At 48.6% G+C, this 17,466-nt stretch overlaps 1 long non-coding RNA gene across 1 annotated transcript in view; it reads left to right on the top strand.

Annotated features, from left to right (window-relative positions):
* LOC130277734 (uncharacterized) overlaps positions 1 to 17,096 on the top strand; it is a 54,379-nt gene extending 37,283 nt beyond the window's left edge. Inside the window, exons 2-3 of the long non-coding RNA XR_008845555.1 lie at positions 6,089 to 6,244; positions 16,996 to 17,096. This is a non-coding gene — a long non-coding RNA (uncharacterized LOC130277734). The remainder of the gene's footprint in view (positions 1 to 6,088; positions 6,245 to 16,995) is intronic.
* Positions 17,097 to 17,466: the final 370 nt, after the last annotated feature.

Here is a 17,466-nt window from a genome sequence, read left to right as displayed (position 1 = left end):
TGGGTGTGAACAGTGCTCTGCTGGCGCACTACAGGTCTCAGAAGAGAAGGAGTCACATTTGGCTTTTTGAAAGCGAATTTTGCTCTGGGGGCATGCCGCATTTAGGAAGCCCCTATGGTGCCAGGACAGCAATAAAAAACCACATGGCATACCATTTTGGAAACTAGACCCCTCGGGGAACGTAACAAGGGGTAATTTGAACCTTAATACCCTACAGGTGTTTCACGACTTTTGCATATGTAAAAAAATATATATATTTTTTTACCTAAAATGCTTGTTTTCCCAAAAATTTAACATTTTTTAAAAGGGTAATAGCAGAAAATACCCCCCAAAATTTGAAGCCCTAATTTGTGGCCCTAAACTGTTGCCTTGAAATACGACAGGGCTCCAAAGTGAGAGCGCCATGCGCATTTGAGGCCTAAATTAGGGACTTGCATAGGGGTGGACATAGGGGAATTCTACGCCAGTGATTCCCAAACAGGGTGCCTCCAGCTGTTGTAAAACTCCCAGCATGCCTGGACAGTCAACGGCTATCTGGCAATACTGGGAGTAGTTGTTTTGCAACAGCTGGAGGCTCCGTTTTGGAAACAGTGGCGTACCAGATGTTTTTCATTTTTATTGGGGAGGGGGGTTGTATAGGGGTATGTGTATATGTAGTGTTTTTTACTTTTTATTTTATTTTGTGTTAGTGTAGTGTAGTGTTTTTATGGTGCAGTCGCACGGGCGGGGGTTCACAGTAATTTCTCGCTGGCAGTTTGAGCTACGGCAGAAAATTTGACGCAGCTCAAACTTGCAGCCGGATACTTACTGTAATCCTCCGCCCATGTGAGTGTACCCTGTACGTTTACATTGGGGGGGGGGGGGGGGAAATCCAGCTGTTGCAAAACTACAACTCCCAGCATGTACGGTCTATCAGTGCATGCTGGGAGTTGTAGTTTTGCAACCGCTGGAGGCTCCGTTTTGGTAACAGTGGCGTACCAGACGTTTTTCATTTTTATTGGGGAGGGGAGGGGGGCTGTGTAGGGGTATGTGTATATGTAGTGTTTTTTACTTTTTATTTTATTGTGTGTTAGTGTAGTGTAGTGTTTTTAGGGTACAGTCACACGGGCAGGGGGTTCACAGTAGTTTCTCGCTGGCAGTTTGAGCTGCGGCAGAAATTTTCCCGCACCTCAAACTTGCAGCCGGATACTTACTGTAATCCTCCGCCCATGTGAGTGTACCCTGTACGTTCACATTGGGGGGGGGGGGAACATCCAGCTGTTGCAAAACTACAACTCCCAGCATGTACGGTCTATCAGTGCATGCTGGGAGTTGTAGTTTTGCAACAGCTGGAGGCACACTGGTTGTGAAACACCGAGTTTGGTAACAAACTCAGTGTTTTGCAACCAGTGTGCCTTCAGCTGTTGCAAAAGCTACAACCCCCAGCATGTACGGACAGCGGAAGGGCATGCTGGGTGTTGTAGTTATGCAACAGCTGGAGGCATACTACTTTGGCTGGGGATGCTGGGGATTGTAGTTATGCAACAGCTGGAGACACACTGGTTTGCTACTTAACTCAGTGTGCCTTCAGCTGTTGCAAAACTACAACTCTCAGCAGTCACCGACAGCCAACGGGCATGCTGGGAGTTGTAGTTATGCAACCACCAGATGCACCACTACAACTCCCAGCATGCACTTTAGCTGATCGTGCAAGCTGGGAGTTGTAGTTACACAACAGCTGAAGGTACACTTTTCCATAGAAAGAATGTGCCTCCAGCTGTTGCAAAACTACAAGTCCCAGCATGCCCATAAGGGCATGCTGGGAGTTGTGGTGGTCTGCCTCCTGCTGTTGCATAACTACAGCTCCCAGCATGCCCTTTTTGCAGCAGGAGGCTGTCACTCACCTCCAACGATCCTCGCTGCACCAGGTCAGTCCCTCGTCGTCTCCGCCGCCGCCGCTGCTCCTGGGGCCCCGATCCCAACAGGGGCGCCGGGGATCGGGGTCCCCAGCACCCGTGGTGCACGTCCCGCACCCGCTCACGTCCTCCGGAAGAGGGGCGGAGCGGGTTGCGGGAGTGACACCCGCAGCAGGCGCCCTGATTGGTCGGCCGGTAATCCGGCCGACGAATCAGGGCGATCGTGAGGTGGCACCAGTGCCACCTCACCCCTGCTGCCTCTGGCTGTTCGGGGCCGTCTCTGATGGCCCCGATTAGCCAATAATTCCGGGTGACCGGGTCACTGGAGACCCGATTGACCCGGAATCTGCCGCAGATCGCTGGACTGAATTGTCCAGCGATCTGCGGCCATCGCCGACATGGGGGGTCATAATGACCCCCCTGGGCGATATGCCCCGATGCCTGCTGAACGATTTCAGCAGGCATCGGGCACCGGCTCCGCTCCAGATGGTTGCGGGGGGCCGGTAAAACACATGACGTTCTCATACGTCATGTGTCCTTAAGGACTCGAAAATGGAGACGTATGAGAACGTCATGTGTCCTTAAGGGGTTAAAGGGGTATTCCAGGAAAAAACTTTTTTTTTTTATATATATCAACTGGTTCCAGAAAGTTAAACAGATTTGTAAATTACTTCTATTAAAAAATCTTAATCCTTTCAGTACTTATGAGCTTCTGAAGTTAAGGTTGTTCTTTTCTGTCTAAGTAATCTCTGATGACACGTGTCTCGGGAAACGCCCAGTTTAGAAGCAAATTCGCATAGCAAACCTCTTCTAAACTGGGTGGTTCCCGAGACACGTGTCATCAGAGATTACTTAGACAGAAAAGAACAACCTTAACTTCAGAAGCTCATAAGTACTGAAAGGATTAAGATTTTTTAATAGAAGTAATTTACAAATCTGTTTAACTTTCTGGAGCCAGTTGATATATAAAAAAAAGTTTTTTCCTGGATAACCCCTTTAAAATGTAGCCATCAGATCCAACAAAAATTTTTTTTTAAATATATCAGTACCTAACCATGTACATCTAATTTTTATGTGTCTAGAACCTTTATTTGTTTTTTTATTACACTTTTAATTTAGCTCATTAGTCTGAATTCCTCTCAAAGGGAGGGGCGTGGCCTCACTGTGCAGGTCTCCGCCCCCTCCCTCAGTATGCTGTTGCCAGTATGCCTATTGTTTTTGCATGCTTTATAACAAATCAAAAGTTTTTGTATCTGACAGTGCCCATTTAAGGTGAAAATGGGCTTGGTCTTTAAGGGGTTAAAGGGAATCTGTCTGCTTTATTTGCTGCTAAGACACAATTGAATGGGAGTTCAGGTGGAAAGATAAACTATACCTTTCCTGAAGATGATGGTGGTAAAGTGTCAAAGAGGTAGTGCCAAGCTGATCAAGTGCCACATCCTGACACACTTCCAAACTCCCAGCACCTACTTGACTGACATAAAGTCCTGTAGACAATGAAAGAGCAGGAACCTGCGCTGGAATGTCTTCAGATTTATTGAAGGTTAAAAACACAGGAATGGATAAGCACACATACCGACACGCGGGGATGTGTGCTTATCCATTCCATGTCGGTATGTGTGCTTATCCATTCCTGTGTTTTTAACCTCCAGTAAATCTGAAGACATTCCAGCGCAGGTTCCTGCTCTTTCATTGTCTGTTTCCTGTGGAGATTACCGTGCGCTTGGGACAAGTTTGTTGTCTTCATCATAAAGTCCTGTACATTAATCAAGGGGGAGCTATCCAACAGTGTCTGGAGCTCTTAGCAACAAATACAGCTGACAAATTGCCAACATAACTATATATATATATATATAATATATATATATATATATATATATATATATATAATTTATTTATCTAAATATCCTACTTTTGGCACTGGATTTTTTATGAAATGGAAAGCAAAATCGGTAGTGGGTCCTTTCATTCCGCTTCCAGGAGCACTCTAGGTTTAAGACAATTTAAAGGGGTCCTCCATTGGAAATCAACTGTGCCAGAAATGTAAACAGATTTGTAAATTACTTCTATTAAAAAATCTTAACCCTTCCAGTACTTATAAGCTGCTGTATGATCCACAGGAAGTTCTTTTCTTTTTGAATTTCCTTTCTTTCTGACCACAGTGCTCTTTGCTGACACCTCTGTCCAGGTCGGGAACTATCCAGAGTAAGATAGGTTTTCTATGGGGATTTGCTCCTACTCTGGAAGTTCCTAAAATGGACAGAGGTGTCAGCAGAGAGCACTGTGATCAGACAGAAAAGAAATTCTAAAATATAAGAACTTCCTGTGGATCATACAGCAGCTGATAACTACTGGAAGGATTAAGATATTTTAATAGATGTACTTTACAAATCAGGTTATTTTCTGGCACCAGTTGATTTAAAAAAAAAATGTGGTGTACCCCTTTAAGACAAGGCCAAAGCAGAACAGGTGCAGTAGACTGTTCTTCATTGGGCAATAATAATAGTTCAGAGTCAGTCTGTCTAGAGAGGTTAGAAGAAAACTGCCTCAAAAAGCAGACTTTAGGATAATTGACAGTTTACACATTTAAAGTTTGTTTTGTTGGGTGGCCAGTTGTAAGCCACTGATATAGTGTTTTATTAATTTTGTGATTAAAAATAAAGAGCATGAGAAGCCCTGCATTTGATCTGTATCCTTGTCTCAGACTGCTGTTTACTTCCATTTGCCCAGTTAAACTTCCTAAATAAAAAAAATATATATATGATGCAAAAAACAATGGTGATTTATTCACTCATGGCAGAAAAACAGCACCAACGTTTCAGATCACAAAGAGCCTTTTTCAAGCTGGTGATACACAGTGCAAGAAGGGGTATATATACCCAAAACAGGTGATACAATAATCATCATCATGTTATACAATCAATCATCTCATAATATAATATAAAACACATACAATAATCAATACATATATTTTCCCAGTGCAAACAAATTCATTTCTGCATAATTAATAAAGTGCTTGAAAACAACCCTTTACATTAATTTGTAATTTGGTAATTTATAACACTTGTTGTATACAACTGAATGTTATAATCACATTAACATATTGCCAATATACGAGAGGAGGATTCTTACCGCTTGCATACATATGTCATGGTGGCGTCGGCGTGTAACAATGTTACTGCGCCTGTGTAGTAAAAGCTACCTGTTGTGGAAGGTCACATGATGCAAATCACGTGGATCGCAATGGTCACATGGCAAACATTGCCTGTTCTGCAGCGGTCACGTATAAGCAGCTTCATGACAACCACCGACGCTAACTTTAAATCTCTAAATATGAAAAACGGAACTGTAACTGCACAACGCCAACTCATACTACAATACTAGATTACTTACAACAAAAAATTGTCTGTGTTAAGAATAGACTGTCTGAGTTGGAATTGAGCCTTAAAGGGGTACTTCGGCGCTTAGACATCTTATCCCATATCCAAAAGATAGGGGATAATATGCCTGATCGCTGGGGTCCCACTGCTGGGGACCCCCGTGATCTTGCACGCTGCACCCCGTTAGAATCGGTCCCCGCAGCGTGTTCGCTCCGGGTCTGATTACTGTCGATCAAGGTGACAGAGCATTAGGACGTCACGGCTCCGCCCCGTGTGACATCATGCTCCACCCCCTTAATGCAATCCTATGGGAGGGGGCGTGACAACTGACATCATGCTCCGCCCCCTTATAGGCTTGCATTGAGGGGGGCGTAGTATGACGCCACACAAGGGCGGAGCCGTGATGTCACAATGATCCGTCCCTGTGATCGACACGCTTCGGGGACTGATTCTAACGGGGTGCGGCTTGCAAGATCACGGGGGTCCCCATCGGCGGGACCCCCGCGATTAGGCATCTTATCCCCTATCCTTTGGATAGGGGATAAAATGTCTAAGCGCCGGAGTACCCCTTTAATACTATGCTGCTGGCGGAGAAATTTGCTAGCTAAATGGATAGAAACAAGACATTTTTGGAGAAGTTTAGAAAGGAAATTATGGATGTTAAAAAGAAAAAATGGTTTCGGGACTTCAATGATTATACTAAAGTCAAAGTGTATACCTGGAATAAGTTTATGTACCAGGGTGAAAACTCCAGATGAGTTAAGAGGAATAAGCAAACTTCTAATGTTGATAAATTTTCTTTACCCAATAAAGATTTTTTGAACAAGGGCTGCCTCCACACACCCCTACAGAAAGCCATCAAGAAGGGGTGGACTAAAAAGGAACAGAACAAGGAAAAACCAGAAGTCAGAAGTGGTTCCCTCAGGGATAACCACAGAGGATAAAGAAAAAGACTCAAAAAACACAGTGGTAAATATTTCCTCATATACCTTGTCTGATATGCAGTTATCTGTGTTAGCGAAAGGCTTAACATTTTGTCCATTAGTCTCTATCAATTGGTTTAATGTGGGATGTAACATTCAAGCATTTTTTAGGTATGGTTTGATACCCAAGAAACGGGTGATTTGCAGTCAACACAATTTAGATCTAGTATATTATGTCTTAAAGATTTGGATTTATGTAACAAGAGTATAGTTAATCCTGTTATCTCTGTGCATCCACTAAAGACATATATGTCTCTAGTCCGGCGGGACCTTGATATTCTTAGAGAGACTAACTTCAAAGGTATGACTTTGACGCATAACCTTACACTTTCTGAGAAATAAGCTTTGGAACACATGGTCCATAACCGCGACCTCACCATCAAACCAGCCTTAAGGGTGGTGCTGTCATGGTCATGGATACACCTGATTACAAAAACAATAGATGAACAGTTGAGAGAGTTTCTTGTTGTCAAATATCCAGTTACACCAGCTATATACATCTTGCCAAAAATTCACAAATCCTTGTCCAGCCCTCCGGGCAGACCCATTGTTTCGGGGAGGAACTCGATTCTGAGCAATACCTCTATCCTGCCGGGCAAGGTTTTGCGACCTTTTGTTTTTTCAGCAAAATCTTACATTAGAGACACTAGTGACCTTTTTAGTTAAAATCGGGGATTTACCAAACCACACCATTCTAGTGTCATTTGACATTACTAGCTTATATACCTCTCTAGACCATAATCGGGGTATAGCAGCAGTACAAAAGGTCCTATCTACATCATAGTTCCCCATGGCGGTTCAAGATTCATTTTTACAACTTTTACATTTGATTCTTACTAACAATTATTCTGTTTTTGAAATAAATATTATTTACAGTTGGTTGGAACCGCCATGGGGACAAATGTGGCGCCCATGTACATTGTCTGGGCTGGTGGAGATATATCAACGACATCTTCCTCCTTTTGACCAGTACATTTGAAGAGTTGCTACTTTTTATGATTTCCTTAACAATATAGTCTCCAAAATATCCTTTACCATGACATGACCTATCCTTTACCATGTAAATATAACCAAAAGGGATCAAAAACTATACATCAGTTTATACACCAAACCGAAAGACAGTAATACGCTGTTGCATAGTTGTCACCCGAGAAGAATGACTAATTCTCTTCCCTATAACCAAATGTTGAGGGTTAGGTGGGTGGTAGATGATGATAGTGCTATGACTTTGACATTAGGTCATATGACAGACAATTTCTTAAAGAGAGGATATCCTAGAAATATCATTGAGGAACATAGATCCAAGGTAGAAGCCCTAGACAGGAAAGCTACACTTACCACTAAGGTTAAAACAACACAGATGAGAATATCGTTTGTATCTACATACAACCAATATAGCAACCTAATTTCTAAAGTACTTAACAAACATTGGTACATTATGAAACAACGTTTTCCTAATATTCAGGAGTTTGCACTAAATCCTTTGATGTCCTACAGAAGATGTAGAAACTTAAAGGATAGGCTTGTAAAAACAGAAGTACACAGTGAGAGGATAGAACCTCTAACATTTTTGGGCGCTAAAAAATTAGGTTCATTCCCATGTCTATCTTGTGTGAACTGTAACAAAATGATGAAAGGCACACAATTTATACCCCCTTGTCACGATCCCGGCTGGTAGGAGGTGGATCCTCTGTGCCAGAGAGGGATTGGCGAGGACCGTGCTAGTGGACCGGTTCTAAGTCACTACAGGTTTTCACCAGAGCCCGCCGCAAAGCGGGATGGTCTTGCTGCGGCGGTAGTGACCAGGTCGTATCCACTAGCAACGGCTCAACCTCTCTGACTGCTGAAGATAGGCGCGGTACAAGGGAGTAGACAAAGGCAAGGTCGGACGTAGCAGAAGGTCGGGGCAGGCAGCAAGGATCGTAGTCAGGGGCAACGGCAGGAGGTCTGGAACACGGGCTAGGAACAAACAAGGGAACGCTTTCACTAGGCACAAGGGCAACAAGATCCGGCAAGGGAGTGCAGGGGAAGTGAGGTATATATAAGGAGTGCACAGGTGAACACACTAATTAGAACCACTGCGCCAATCAGCGGCGCAGTGGCCCTTTAAATCGCAGAGACCCGGCGCGCGCGCGCCCTAGGGAGCGGGGCCGCGCGTGCCGGGACAGGACCGACGGAGAGTGAGTCAGGTACGGGGACCGGGGTGCGCATCGCGAGCGGGCGCCACCCGCATCGCGAATCGCATCCCGGCTGGAGGCGGTACTGCAGCGCACCCGGTCAGTGGATCTGACCGGGGCGCTGCAGCAACGAGGATGAGGCGAGCGCTCCGGGGAGGAACGGGGACCCGGAGCGCTCGGCGTAACAGTACCCCCCCCCCTTGGGTCTCCCCCTCTTCTTGGGGCCAAAGAACCTGAGGAAAAAAAACTCAATTTTTTTGTGATGAGGTCCGATGCACATTAGGAGGGGTTCCGTGCGGTAACACACGGCACAGTCCAATCTTTCATTGTCAACACAATTGATGTAGAGGGGTCCGGCGAGACTGGTCACAGGGACGTTGAACCTGTTGATAAGAGAGGCCAAAAAAAAATTTCCTGCAGATCCGGAATCCAAGAAGGCCGTAGTAGAGAAGGAGAAGGTAGAGGAAGATATCCGCACAGGCACAGTAAGGCGTGGAGAAGCAGAGTTGACATCAAGAACTGTGTCACCTTTGTGCGGAGTCAGCGTACGTCTTTCCAGGCGGGGAGGACGGATAGGACAATCCTTCAGGAAGTGTTCGGTACCGGCATAGTACAGGCAAAGATTCTCCATGCGGCGTCGTGTCCTCTCTTGAGGTGTCAAGCGAGACCGGTCAACTTGCATAGCCTCCACGGCGGGAGGCACAGGAACGGTTTGCAGAGGACCAGAGGAGAGAGGAGCCGGGGAGAAAAAACGCCTCGTGCGAACAAAGTCCATATCCAGGCGGAGCTCCAGACGCCATCCGGAAAAACGCATGTCAATGCGAGTGGCAAGATGAATGAGTTCATGTAGGTTAGCAGGAGTTTCTCGTGCGGCCAGAACATCTTTAATGTTGCTGGATAGGCCTTTTTTAAAGGTCGCGCAGAGAGCCTCACTATTCCAGGACAACTTGGAAGCAAGAGCACGGAACTGAATGGCGTATTCGCCAACGGAAGAAACACCCTGGGCCAGGTTCAGCAGGGCAGTCTCGGCAGAAGAAGCTCGGGCAGGCTCCTCGAAGACACCACGGACCTCAGCGAAGAAGGACTGGTGTTACGCCGAGCGCTCCGGGTCCCCGCTCCTCCCCGGAGCGCTCGCTTCACTCCCTCCGCTGCAGCGCTCCGGTCACGTCCTCTGACCCGGGGCGCTGCGATCCCGCTGCCAGCCGGGATGCGATTCGCGATGCGGGTAGCGCCCGCTCGCGATGCGCACCCCGGCTCCCCTACCTGACTCGCTCCCCGTCTGTTCTGTCCCGGCGCTCGCGGCCCCGCTCCCTAGGGCGCGCGCGCGCCGGGTCTCTGCGATTTAAAGGGCCACTGCGCCGCTGATTGGCGCAGTGGTTCCAATTAGGGTTTTCACCTGTGCACTTCCCTATATTACCTCACTTCCCTTGCACTCCCTTGCCGGATCTTGTTGCCTTAGTGCCAGTGAAAGCGTTCCTTGTGTGTTCCTTGCCTGTGTTTCCAGACCTTCTGCCGTTGCCCCTGACTACGATCCTTGCTGCCTGCCCCGACCTTCTGCTACGTCCGACCTTGCTTCTGCCTACTCCCTTGTACCGCGCCTATCTTCAGCAGCCAGAGAGGTGAGCCGTTGCTAGTGGATACGACCTGGTCACTACCGCCGCAGCAAGACCATCCCGCTTTGCGGCGGGCTCTGGTGAAAACCAGTAGTGGCTTAGAACCGGTCCACTAGCACGGTCCACGCCAATCCCTCTCTGGCACAGAGGGTCCACTACCTGCCAGCTGGCATCGTGACAGTAGATCCGGCCATGGATCCCGCTGAAGTTCCTCTGCCAGTTGTCGCTGACCTCACCACGGTGGTCGCCCAGCAGTCACAACAGATAGCGCAACAAGGCCAACAGCTGTCTCAACTGACCGTTATGCTACAACAGTTGCTACCACAGCTTCAGCAGTCATCTCCTCCGCCAGCTCCTGCACCTCCTCCGCAGCGAGTGGCCGCTCCTGGGATACGCTTATCCTTGCCGGATAAATTTGATGGGGACTCTAAGTTTTGCCGTGGCTTTCTTTCCCAATGTTCCCTGCATCTGGAGATGATGTCGGACCTGTTTCCCACTGAAAGGTCTAAGGTGGCTTTCGTAGTCAGTCTTCTGTCCGGAAAAGCCCTGTCATGGGCCACACCGCTCTGGGACCGCAATGACCCCGTCACTGCCTCTGTACACTCCTTCTTCTCGGAAATCCGAAGTGTCTTTGAGGAACCTGCCCGAGCCTCTTCTGCTGAGACTGCCCTGTTGAACCTGGTCCAGGGTAATTCTTCCGTTGGCGAGTATGCCGTACAATTCCGTACACTTGCTTCAGAATTGTCCTGGAATAATGAGGCCCTCTGCGCGACCTTCAAAAAAGGCCTATCCAGCAACATTAAAGATGTTCTGGCCGCACGAGAAATTCCTGCTAATCTACATGAACTTATTCACCTAGCCACTCGCATTGACATGCGTTTTTCTGAAAGGCGTCAGGAACTCCGCCAAGATATGGACTCTGTTCGCACGAGGCGTTTCGTCTCCTCGGCTCCTCTCTCCTCTGGTCCCCTGCAATCTGTTCCTGTGCCTCCCGCCGTGGAGGCTATGCAGGTCGACCGGTCTCGCCTGACACCTCAAGAGAGGACACGACGCCGTATGGAGAACCTCTGCCTGTACTGTGCTAGTACCGAACACTTCCTGAGGGATTGTCCTATCCGTCCTCCTCGCCTGGAAAGACGTACGCTGACTCCGCACAAAGGTGAGACAGTCCTTGATGTCTACTCTGCTTCTCCACGTCTTACTGTGCCTGTGCGGATGTCTGCCTCTGCCTTCTCCTTCTCTACAGTGGCCTTCTTGGACTCTGGATCTGCAGGAAATTTTATTTTGGCCTCTCTCGTCAACAGGTTCAACATCCCGGTGACCAGTCTCGCCAGACCCCTCTACATCAATTGTGTAAATAATGAAAGATTGGACTGTACCATACGTTTCCGCACGGAGCCCCTTCTTATGAGCATCGGATCTCATCATGAGAGGATTGAACTTTTGGTCCTCCCCAATTGCACCTCGGAGATTCTCCTTGGACTTCCCTGGCTTCAACTTCATTCCCCAACCCTGGATTGGTCCACTGGGGAGATCAAGAGTTGGGGGTCCTCTTGTTCCAAGAACTGTCTAAAACCGGTTCCCAGTAACCCTTGCCGTAACTCTGTGGTTCCTCCAGTAACCGGTCTCCCTAAGGCCTATATGGACTTCGCGGATGTTTTCTGCAAAAAACAAGCTGAGACTCTACCTCCTCACAGGCCTTATGATTGCCCTATCGACCTCCTCCCGGGTACTACTCCACCCCGGGGCAGAATTTATCCTCTCTCTGCCCCAGAGACTCTTGCCATGTCCGAATACGTCCAGGAGAATCTAAAAAAGGGCTTTATCCGTAAATCCTCCTCTCCTGCCGGAGCCGGATTTTTCTTTGTGTCCAAAAAAGATGGCTCCCTACGTCCTTGCATTGACTACCGCGGTCTTAATAAAATCACGGTTAAGAACCGCTACCCCTTACCCCTCATCTCTGAACTCTTTGATCGCCTCCAAGGTGCCCACATCTTCACTAAATTGGACTTAAGAGGCGCCTATAACCTCATCCGCATCAGAGAGGGGGACGAGTGGAAAACGGCATTTAACACCAGAGATGGACACTTTGAGTATCTGGTCATGCCCTTTGGACTGTGCAATGCCCCTGCCGTCTTCCAAGACTTTGTCAATGAAATTTTTCGTGATCTGTTATACTCCTGTGTTGTTGTATATCTGGACGATATCCTAATTTTTTCTGCCAATCTAGAAGAACACCGCCAGCATGTCCGTATGGTTCTTCAGAGACTTCGTGACAACCAACTCTATGCCAAAATTGAGAAATGTCTGTTTGAATGCCAATCTCTTCCTTTTCTAGGATATTTGGTCTCTGGCCAGGGACTACAGATGGATCCAGACAAACTCTCTGCCGTCTTAGATTGGCCACGCCCCTCCGGACTCCGTGCTATCCAACGCTTTTTGGGGTTCGCCAATTATTACAGGCAATTTATTCCACATTTTTCTACCATTGTGGCTCCTATCGTGGCTTTAACCAAAAAAAATGCTGATCCCAAGTCCTGGCCTCCTCAAGCAGAAGACTCCTTTAAACGACTCAAGTCTGCCTTTTCTTCGGCTCCCGTGCTCTCCAGACCTGACCCTTCCAAACCCTTCCTATTGGAGGTTGATGCCTCCTCAGTGGGAGCTGGAGCTGTTCTTCTACAAAAAAATTCTTCCGGGCATGCTGTCACTTGTGGTTTTTTCTCTAGGACCTTCTCTCCAGCGGAGAGGAACTACTCCATCGGGGATCGAGAGCTTCTAGCCATTAAATTAGCACTTGAGGAATGGAGGCATCTGCTGGAGGGATCAAGATTTCCTGTTATTATCTACACCGACCACAAGAACCTCTCCTACCTCCAGTCTGCCCAACGGCTGAATCCTCGCCAGGCCCGGTGGTCTCTGTTCTTTGCCCGATTTAATTTTGAGATTCACTTTCGTCCTGCCGATAAGAACATTAGGGCCGATGCTCTCTCTCGTTCCTCGGATGCCTCAGAAGTTGATCTCCCTCCGCAACACATCATTCCACCTGACTGCCTGATCTCCACTTCTCCTGCCTCCATCAGGCAGACTCCTCCAGGAAAGACCTTTGTTTCTCCACGCCAACGCCTCGGAATCCTCAAATGGGGTCACTCCTCCCATCTCGCAGGTCATGCGGGCATCAAGAAATCTGTGCAACTCATCTCCCGCTTCTATTGGTGGCCGACTCTGGAGACGGATGTTGGGGACTTTGTGCGAGCCTGCACTATCTGTGCCCGGGATAAGACTCCTCGCCAGAAGCCCGCTGGTTTTCTTCATCCTCTGCCTGTCCCCGAACAGCCTTGGTCCCTGATTGGTATGGATTTTATTACTGATTTACCCCCTTCCCGTGGCAACACCGTTATTTGGGTGGTCGTTGATCGATTCTCCAAAATGGCACATTTCATCCCTCTTCCTGGTCTTCCTTCTGCGCCTCAGTTGGCTAAACAATTTTTTGTACACATTTTTCGTCTTCACGGGTTGCCTACGCAGATTGTCTCGGATAGAGGGGTCCAATTCGTGTCTAAATTCTGGAGGGCTCTCTGTAAACAACTCAAGATTAAATTAAATTTTTCCTCTGCATATCATCCCTAGTCCAATGGACAAGTAGAAAGAATTAACCAGATCCTGGGTGATTATTTGCGACATTTTGTTTCCTCCCGCCAGGATGACTGGGCAGATCTCCTTCCATGGGCCGAATTCTCGTATAACTTCAGGGTCTCTGAATCTTCCTCCAAATCCCCATTTTTCGTGGTGTACGGCCGTCACCCTCTTCCCCCCCTCCCTACCCCCTTGCCCTCTGGTCTGCCCGCTGTGGATGAAATTTCTCGTGACCTTTCCATTATATGGAGAGAGACCCAAAATTCTCTCTTACAGGCTTCTTCACGCATGAAGAGGTTCGCGGATAAGAAAAGAAGAGCTCCCCCCGTTTTTTCCCCTGGAGACAAGGTATGGCTCTCCGCTAAATATGTCCGCTTCCGTGTCCCTAGCTACAAGTTGGGACCACGCTATCTTGGTCCTTTCAAAATTTTGTGTCAAATTAATCCTGTCTCTTATAAACTTCTTCTTCCTCCTTCTCTTCGTATCCCTAATGCCTTTCACGTCTCTCTTCTCAAACCACTCATCCTCAACCGTTTTTCTCCCAAATCTGTTCCTCCCACTCCTGTTTCCGGCTCCTCGGACGTCTTCTCGGTCAAGGAAATTTTGGCTGCCAAAAAGGTCAGAGGGAAAAATTTTTTTTTAGTAGACTGGGAGGGTTGTGGTCCTGAAGAGAGATCCTGGGAACCTGAGGACAACATCCTTGACAAAAGTCTGCTCCTCAGGTTCTCAGGCTCCAAGAAGAGGGGGAGACCCAAGGGGGGGGGTACTGTTACGCCGAGCGCTCCGGGTCCCCGCTCCTCCCCGGAGCGCTCGCTTCACTCCCTCCGCTGCAGCGCTCCGGTCACGTCCTCTGACCCGGGGCGCTGCGATCCCGCTGCCAGCCGGGATGCGATTCGCGATGCGGGTAGCGCCCGCTCGCGATGCGCACCCCGGCTCCCCTACCTGACTCGCTCCCCGTCTGTTCTGTCCCGGCGCGCGCGGCCCCGCTCCCTAGGGCGCGCGCGCGCCGGGTCTCTGCGATTTAAAGGGCCACTGCGCCGCTGATTGGCGCAGTGGTTCCAATTAGGGTTTTCACCTGTGCACTTCCCTATATTACCTCACTTCCCTTGCACTCCCTTGCCGGATCTTGTTGCCTTAGTGCCAGTGAAAGCGTTCCTTGTGTGTTCCTTGCCTGTGTTTCCAGACCTTCTGCCGTTGCCCCTGACTACGATCCTTGCTGCCTGCCCCGACCTTCTGCTACGTCCGACCTTGCTTCTGCCTACTCCCTTGTACCGCGCCTATCTTCAGCAGCCAGAGAGGTGAGCCGTTGCTAGTGGATACGACCTGGTCACTACCGCCGCAGCAAGACCATCCCGCTTTGCGGCGGGCTCTGGTGAAAACCAGTAGTGGCTTAGAACCGGTCCACTAGCACGGTCCACGCCAATCCCTCTCTGGCACAGAGGGTCCACTACCTGCCAGCCGGCATCGTGACAACTGGACTGTGGCTGTGGCAGGATCATTGCGGTCCCAGAGTGGTGTGGCCCCAGACAAGGCCTTTCCAGAAAGGAGACCACGGCAGAGTCTAGAGTCCTCATCAAATTTGTCCGGCAGGGACAAGCAGGGGTTAGGAGCGGCCGGTTGCTGCGGAGGAGTTGCAGGAGCCGGCGGAGGAGATGGTTGTTGCAGTTGCAGCTGCTGTAACTGTGACTTCAGTTGCTGTGTCACGGTGGACAAGTATGCCAGCTGGTGATTTTGTTGGGTGATCATCGTGGAAATGTCGGCAAGACTTGACAGCGGCACCTCAGCGGAATCCATGGCCGGACGCTGCGGAGGAGTTGCAGGAGACGGCGGAGGAGATGGTTGTTGCAGTTGCAGCTGCTGTGTCAGTGGCAGCAGCTGCTGTAACTGTGACTTCAGTTGCTGTTTCACGGAGGACAAGTATGCCAGCTGGTGATTTTGTTGGGTGATCATCGTGAAAATGTCGGCAAGACTTGACAGCGGCACCTCAGCGGAATCCATGGCCGGATCTACTGTCACGATCCCGGCTGGTAGGAGGTGGATCCTCTGTGCCAGAGAGGGATTGGCGAGGACCGTGCTAGTGGACCGGTTCTAAGTCACTACAGGTTTTCACCAGAGCCCGCCGCAAAGCGGGATGGTCTTGCTGCGGCGGTAGTGACCAGGTCGTATCCACTAGCAACGGCTCAACCTCTCTGACTGCTGAAGATAGGCGCGGTACAAGGGAGTAGACAAAGGCAAGGTCGGACGTAGCAGAAGGTCGGGGCAGGCAGCAAGGATCGTAGTCAGGGGCAACGGCAGGAGGTCTGGAACACGGGCTAGGAACAAACAAGGGAACGCTTTCACTAGGCACAAGGGCAACAAGATCCGGCAAGGGAGTGCAGGGGAAGTGAGGTATATATAAGGAGTGCACAGGTGAACACACTAATTAGAACCACTGCGCCAATCAGCGGCGCAGTGGCCCTTTAAATCGCAGAGACCCGGCGCGCGCGCGCCCTAGGGAGCGGGGCCGCGCGTGCCGGGACAGGACCGACGGAGAGTGAGTCAGGTACGGGGACCGGGGTGCGCATCGCGAGCGGGCGCCACCCGCATCGCGAATCGCATCCCGGCTGGAGGCGGTACCGCAGCGCACCCGGTCAGTGGATCTGACCGGGGCGCTGCAGCAACGAGGATGAGGCGAGCGCTCCGGGGAGGAACGGGGACCCGGAGCGCTCGGCGTAACACCCCTGGTAACAACAAGATATATGAGATAAAACACTTCTTAACATGTGATTAAGTATGGGTCATATACGTACTTATGTGTCCTTGCAAACTACTTTATGTTGGTCAGACTACTTGGAGCCTTAAAACAAGGGTGAATAACCACAGATATAGTATTAGGAAGAGAAAAATGGACCTGCCAGTCTCCAAATATTTTTGTGAGACTGGCTACACGGAGCATGATATCTGAGGTTCATGGCCTTGGATCATGTACCGATGCCCAAAAGGGGGGGGGGGGATAGATTGGCCACTCTCAAAAGAAGAGAGATGTGGTGGATCTATCAATTAAATTCATTACGTCCAGAGGGAGTGAATGTGGAATTTAATGTGGTATAATGGCTTTTTTATAGAGTAGTCTGGTCAACAAGTTTAATTTGGATACATATAGATCAAATAATGGAGACATTGATGTTGACTGGCAGGTCCGATAGGTCCCCCTACTGACGCTTGAGGTACACTGGCCTCTATCTGAAACATTGGGATTAATACACAGTTCTTGTGAAATGTATGTTATATATGATTTGACATTTATTGTTTTCTTTTTTATTAATCTTTTTCAGATTTTTTGGTTCAAAAATGATGATGATGAAGGAGGGAGGATTCAATACATCACGCTATACCTGTGTCTCAAAGATATTTCAATAAAGATTAGTGATATGGATCTTATGATTAATTGTAATTTTTTACTGTATCAATAAATGTGCAGCGAGTTTGCTTCTGCATACCACCTTTTCAGGCGTATATTTGTATGTCTTTTGATTTAGTGGACATTTGATATATGTGGATGAGGATCGCATTAACCATGGGGAACCAAGACAGCAAGAGTTAATAATGATATATGTTATAGTAGGAGTAACATCTGGCGCGCAGGGATGCCAATTGGTGTTTTGGGGGCTATGCATTAATTTAATAGGGTGAGTGCTGCTGAAAAGCGGGCTCGCTTCTAATAAGTACTGTGGAGGGTTTGATCACGGCTGGGGGAGATCTAGTGATTTCACAGGTTGTGGTCTCCCCTTGACACCCCGTCCTTG

Source organism: Hyla sarda, chromosome 6 (genome assembly GCF_029499605.1).
Source record: "Hyla sarda isolate aHylSar1 chromosome 6, aHylSar1.hap1, whole genome shotgun sequence".
Lineage (NCBI taxonomy): Eukaryota > Metazoa > Chordata > Amphibia > Anura > Hylidae > Hyla > Hyla sarda.
The sequence above is the reverse complement of the archived record's forward strand: the minus strand, read 5'-3'. Positions and strand labels throughout refer to the sequence as shown.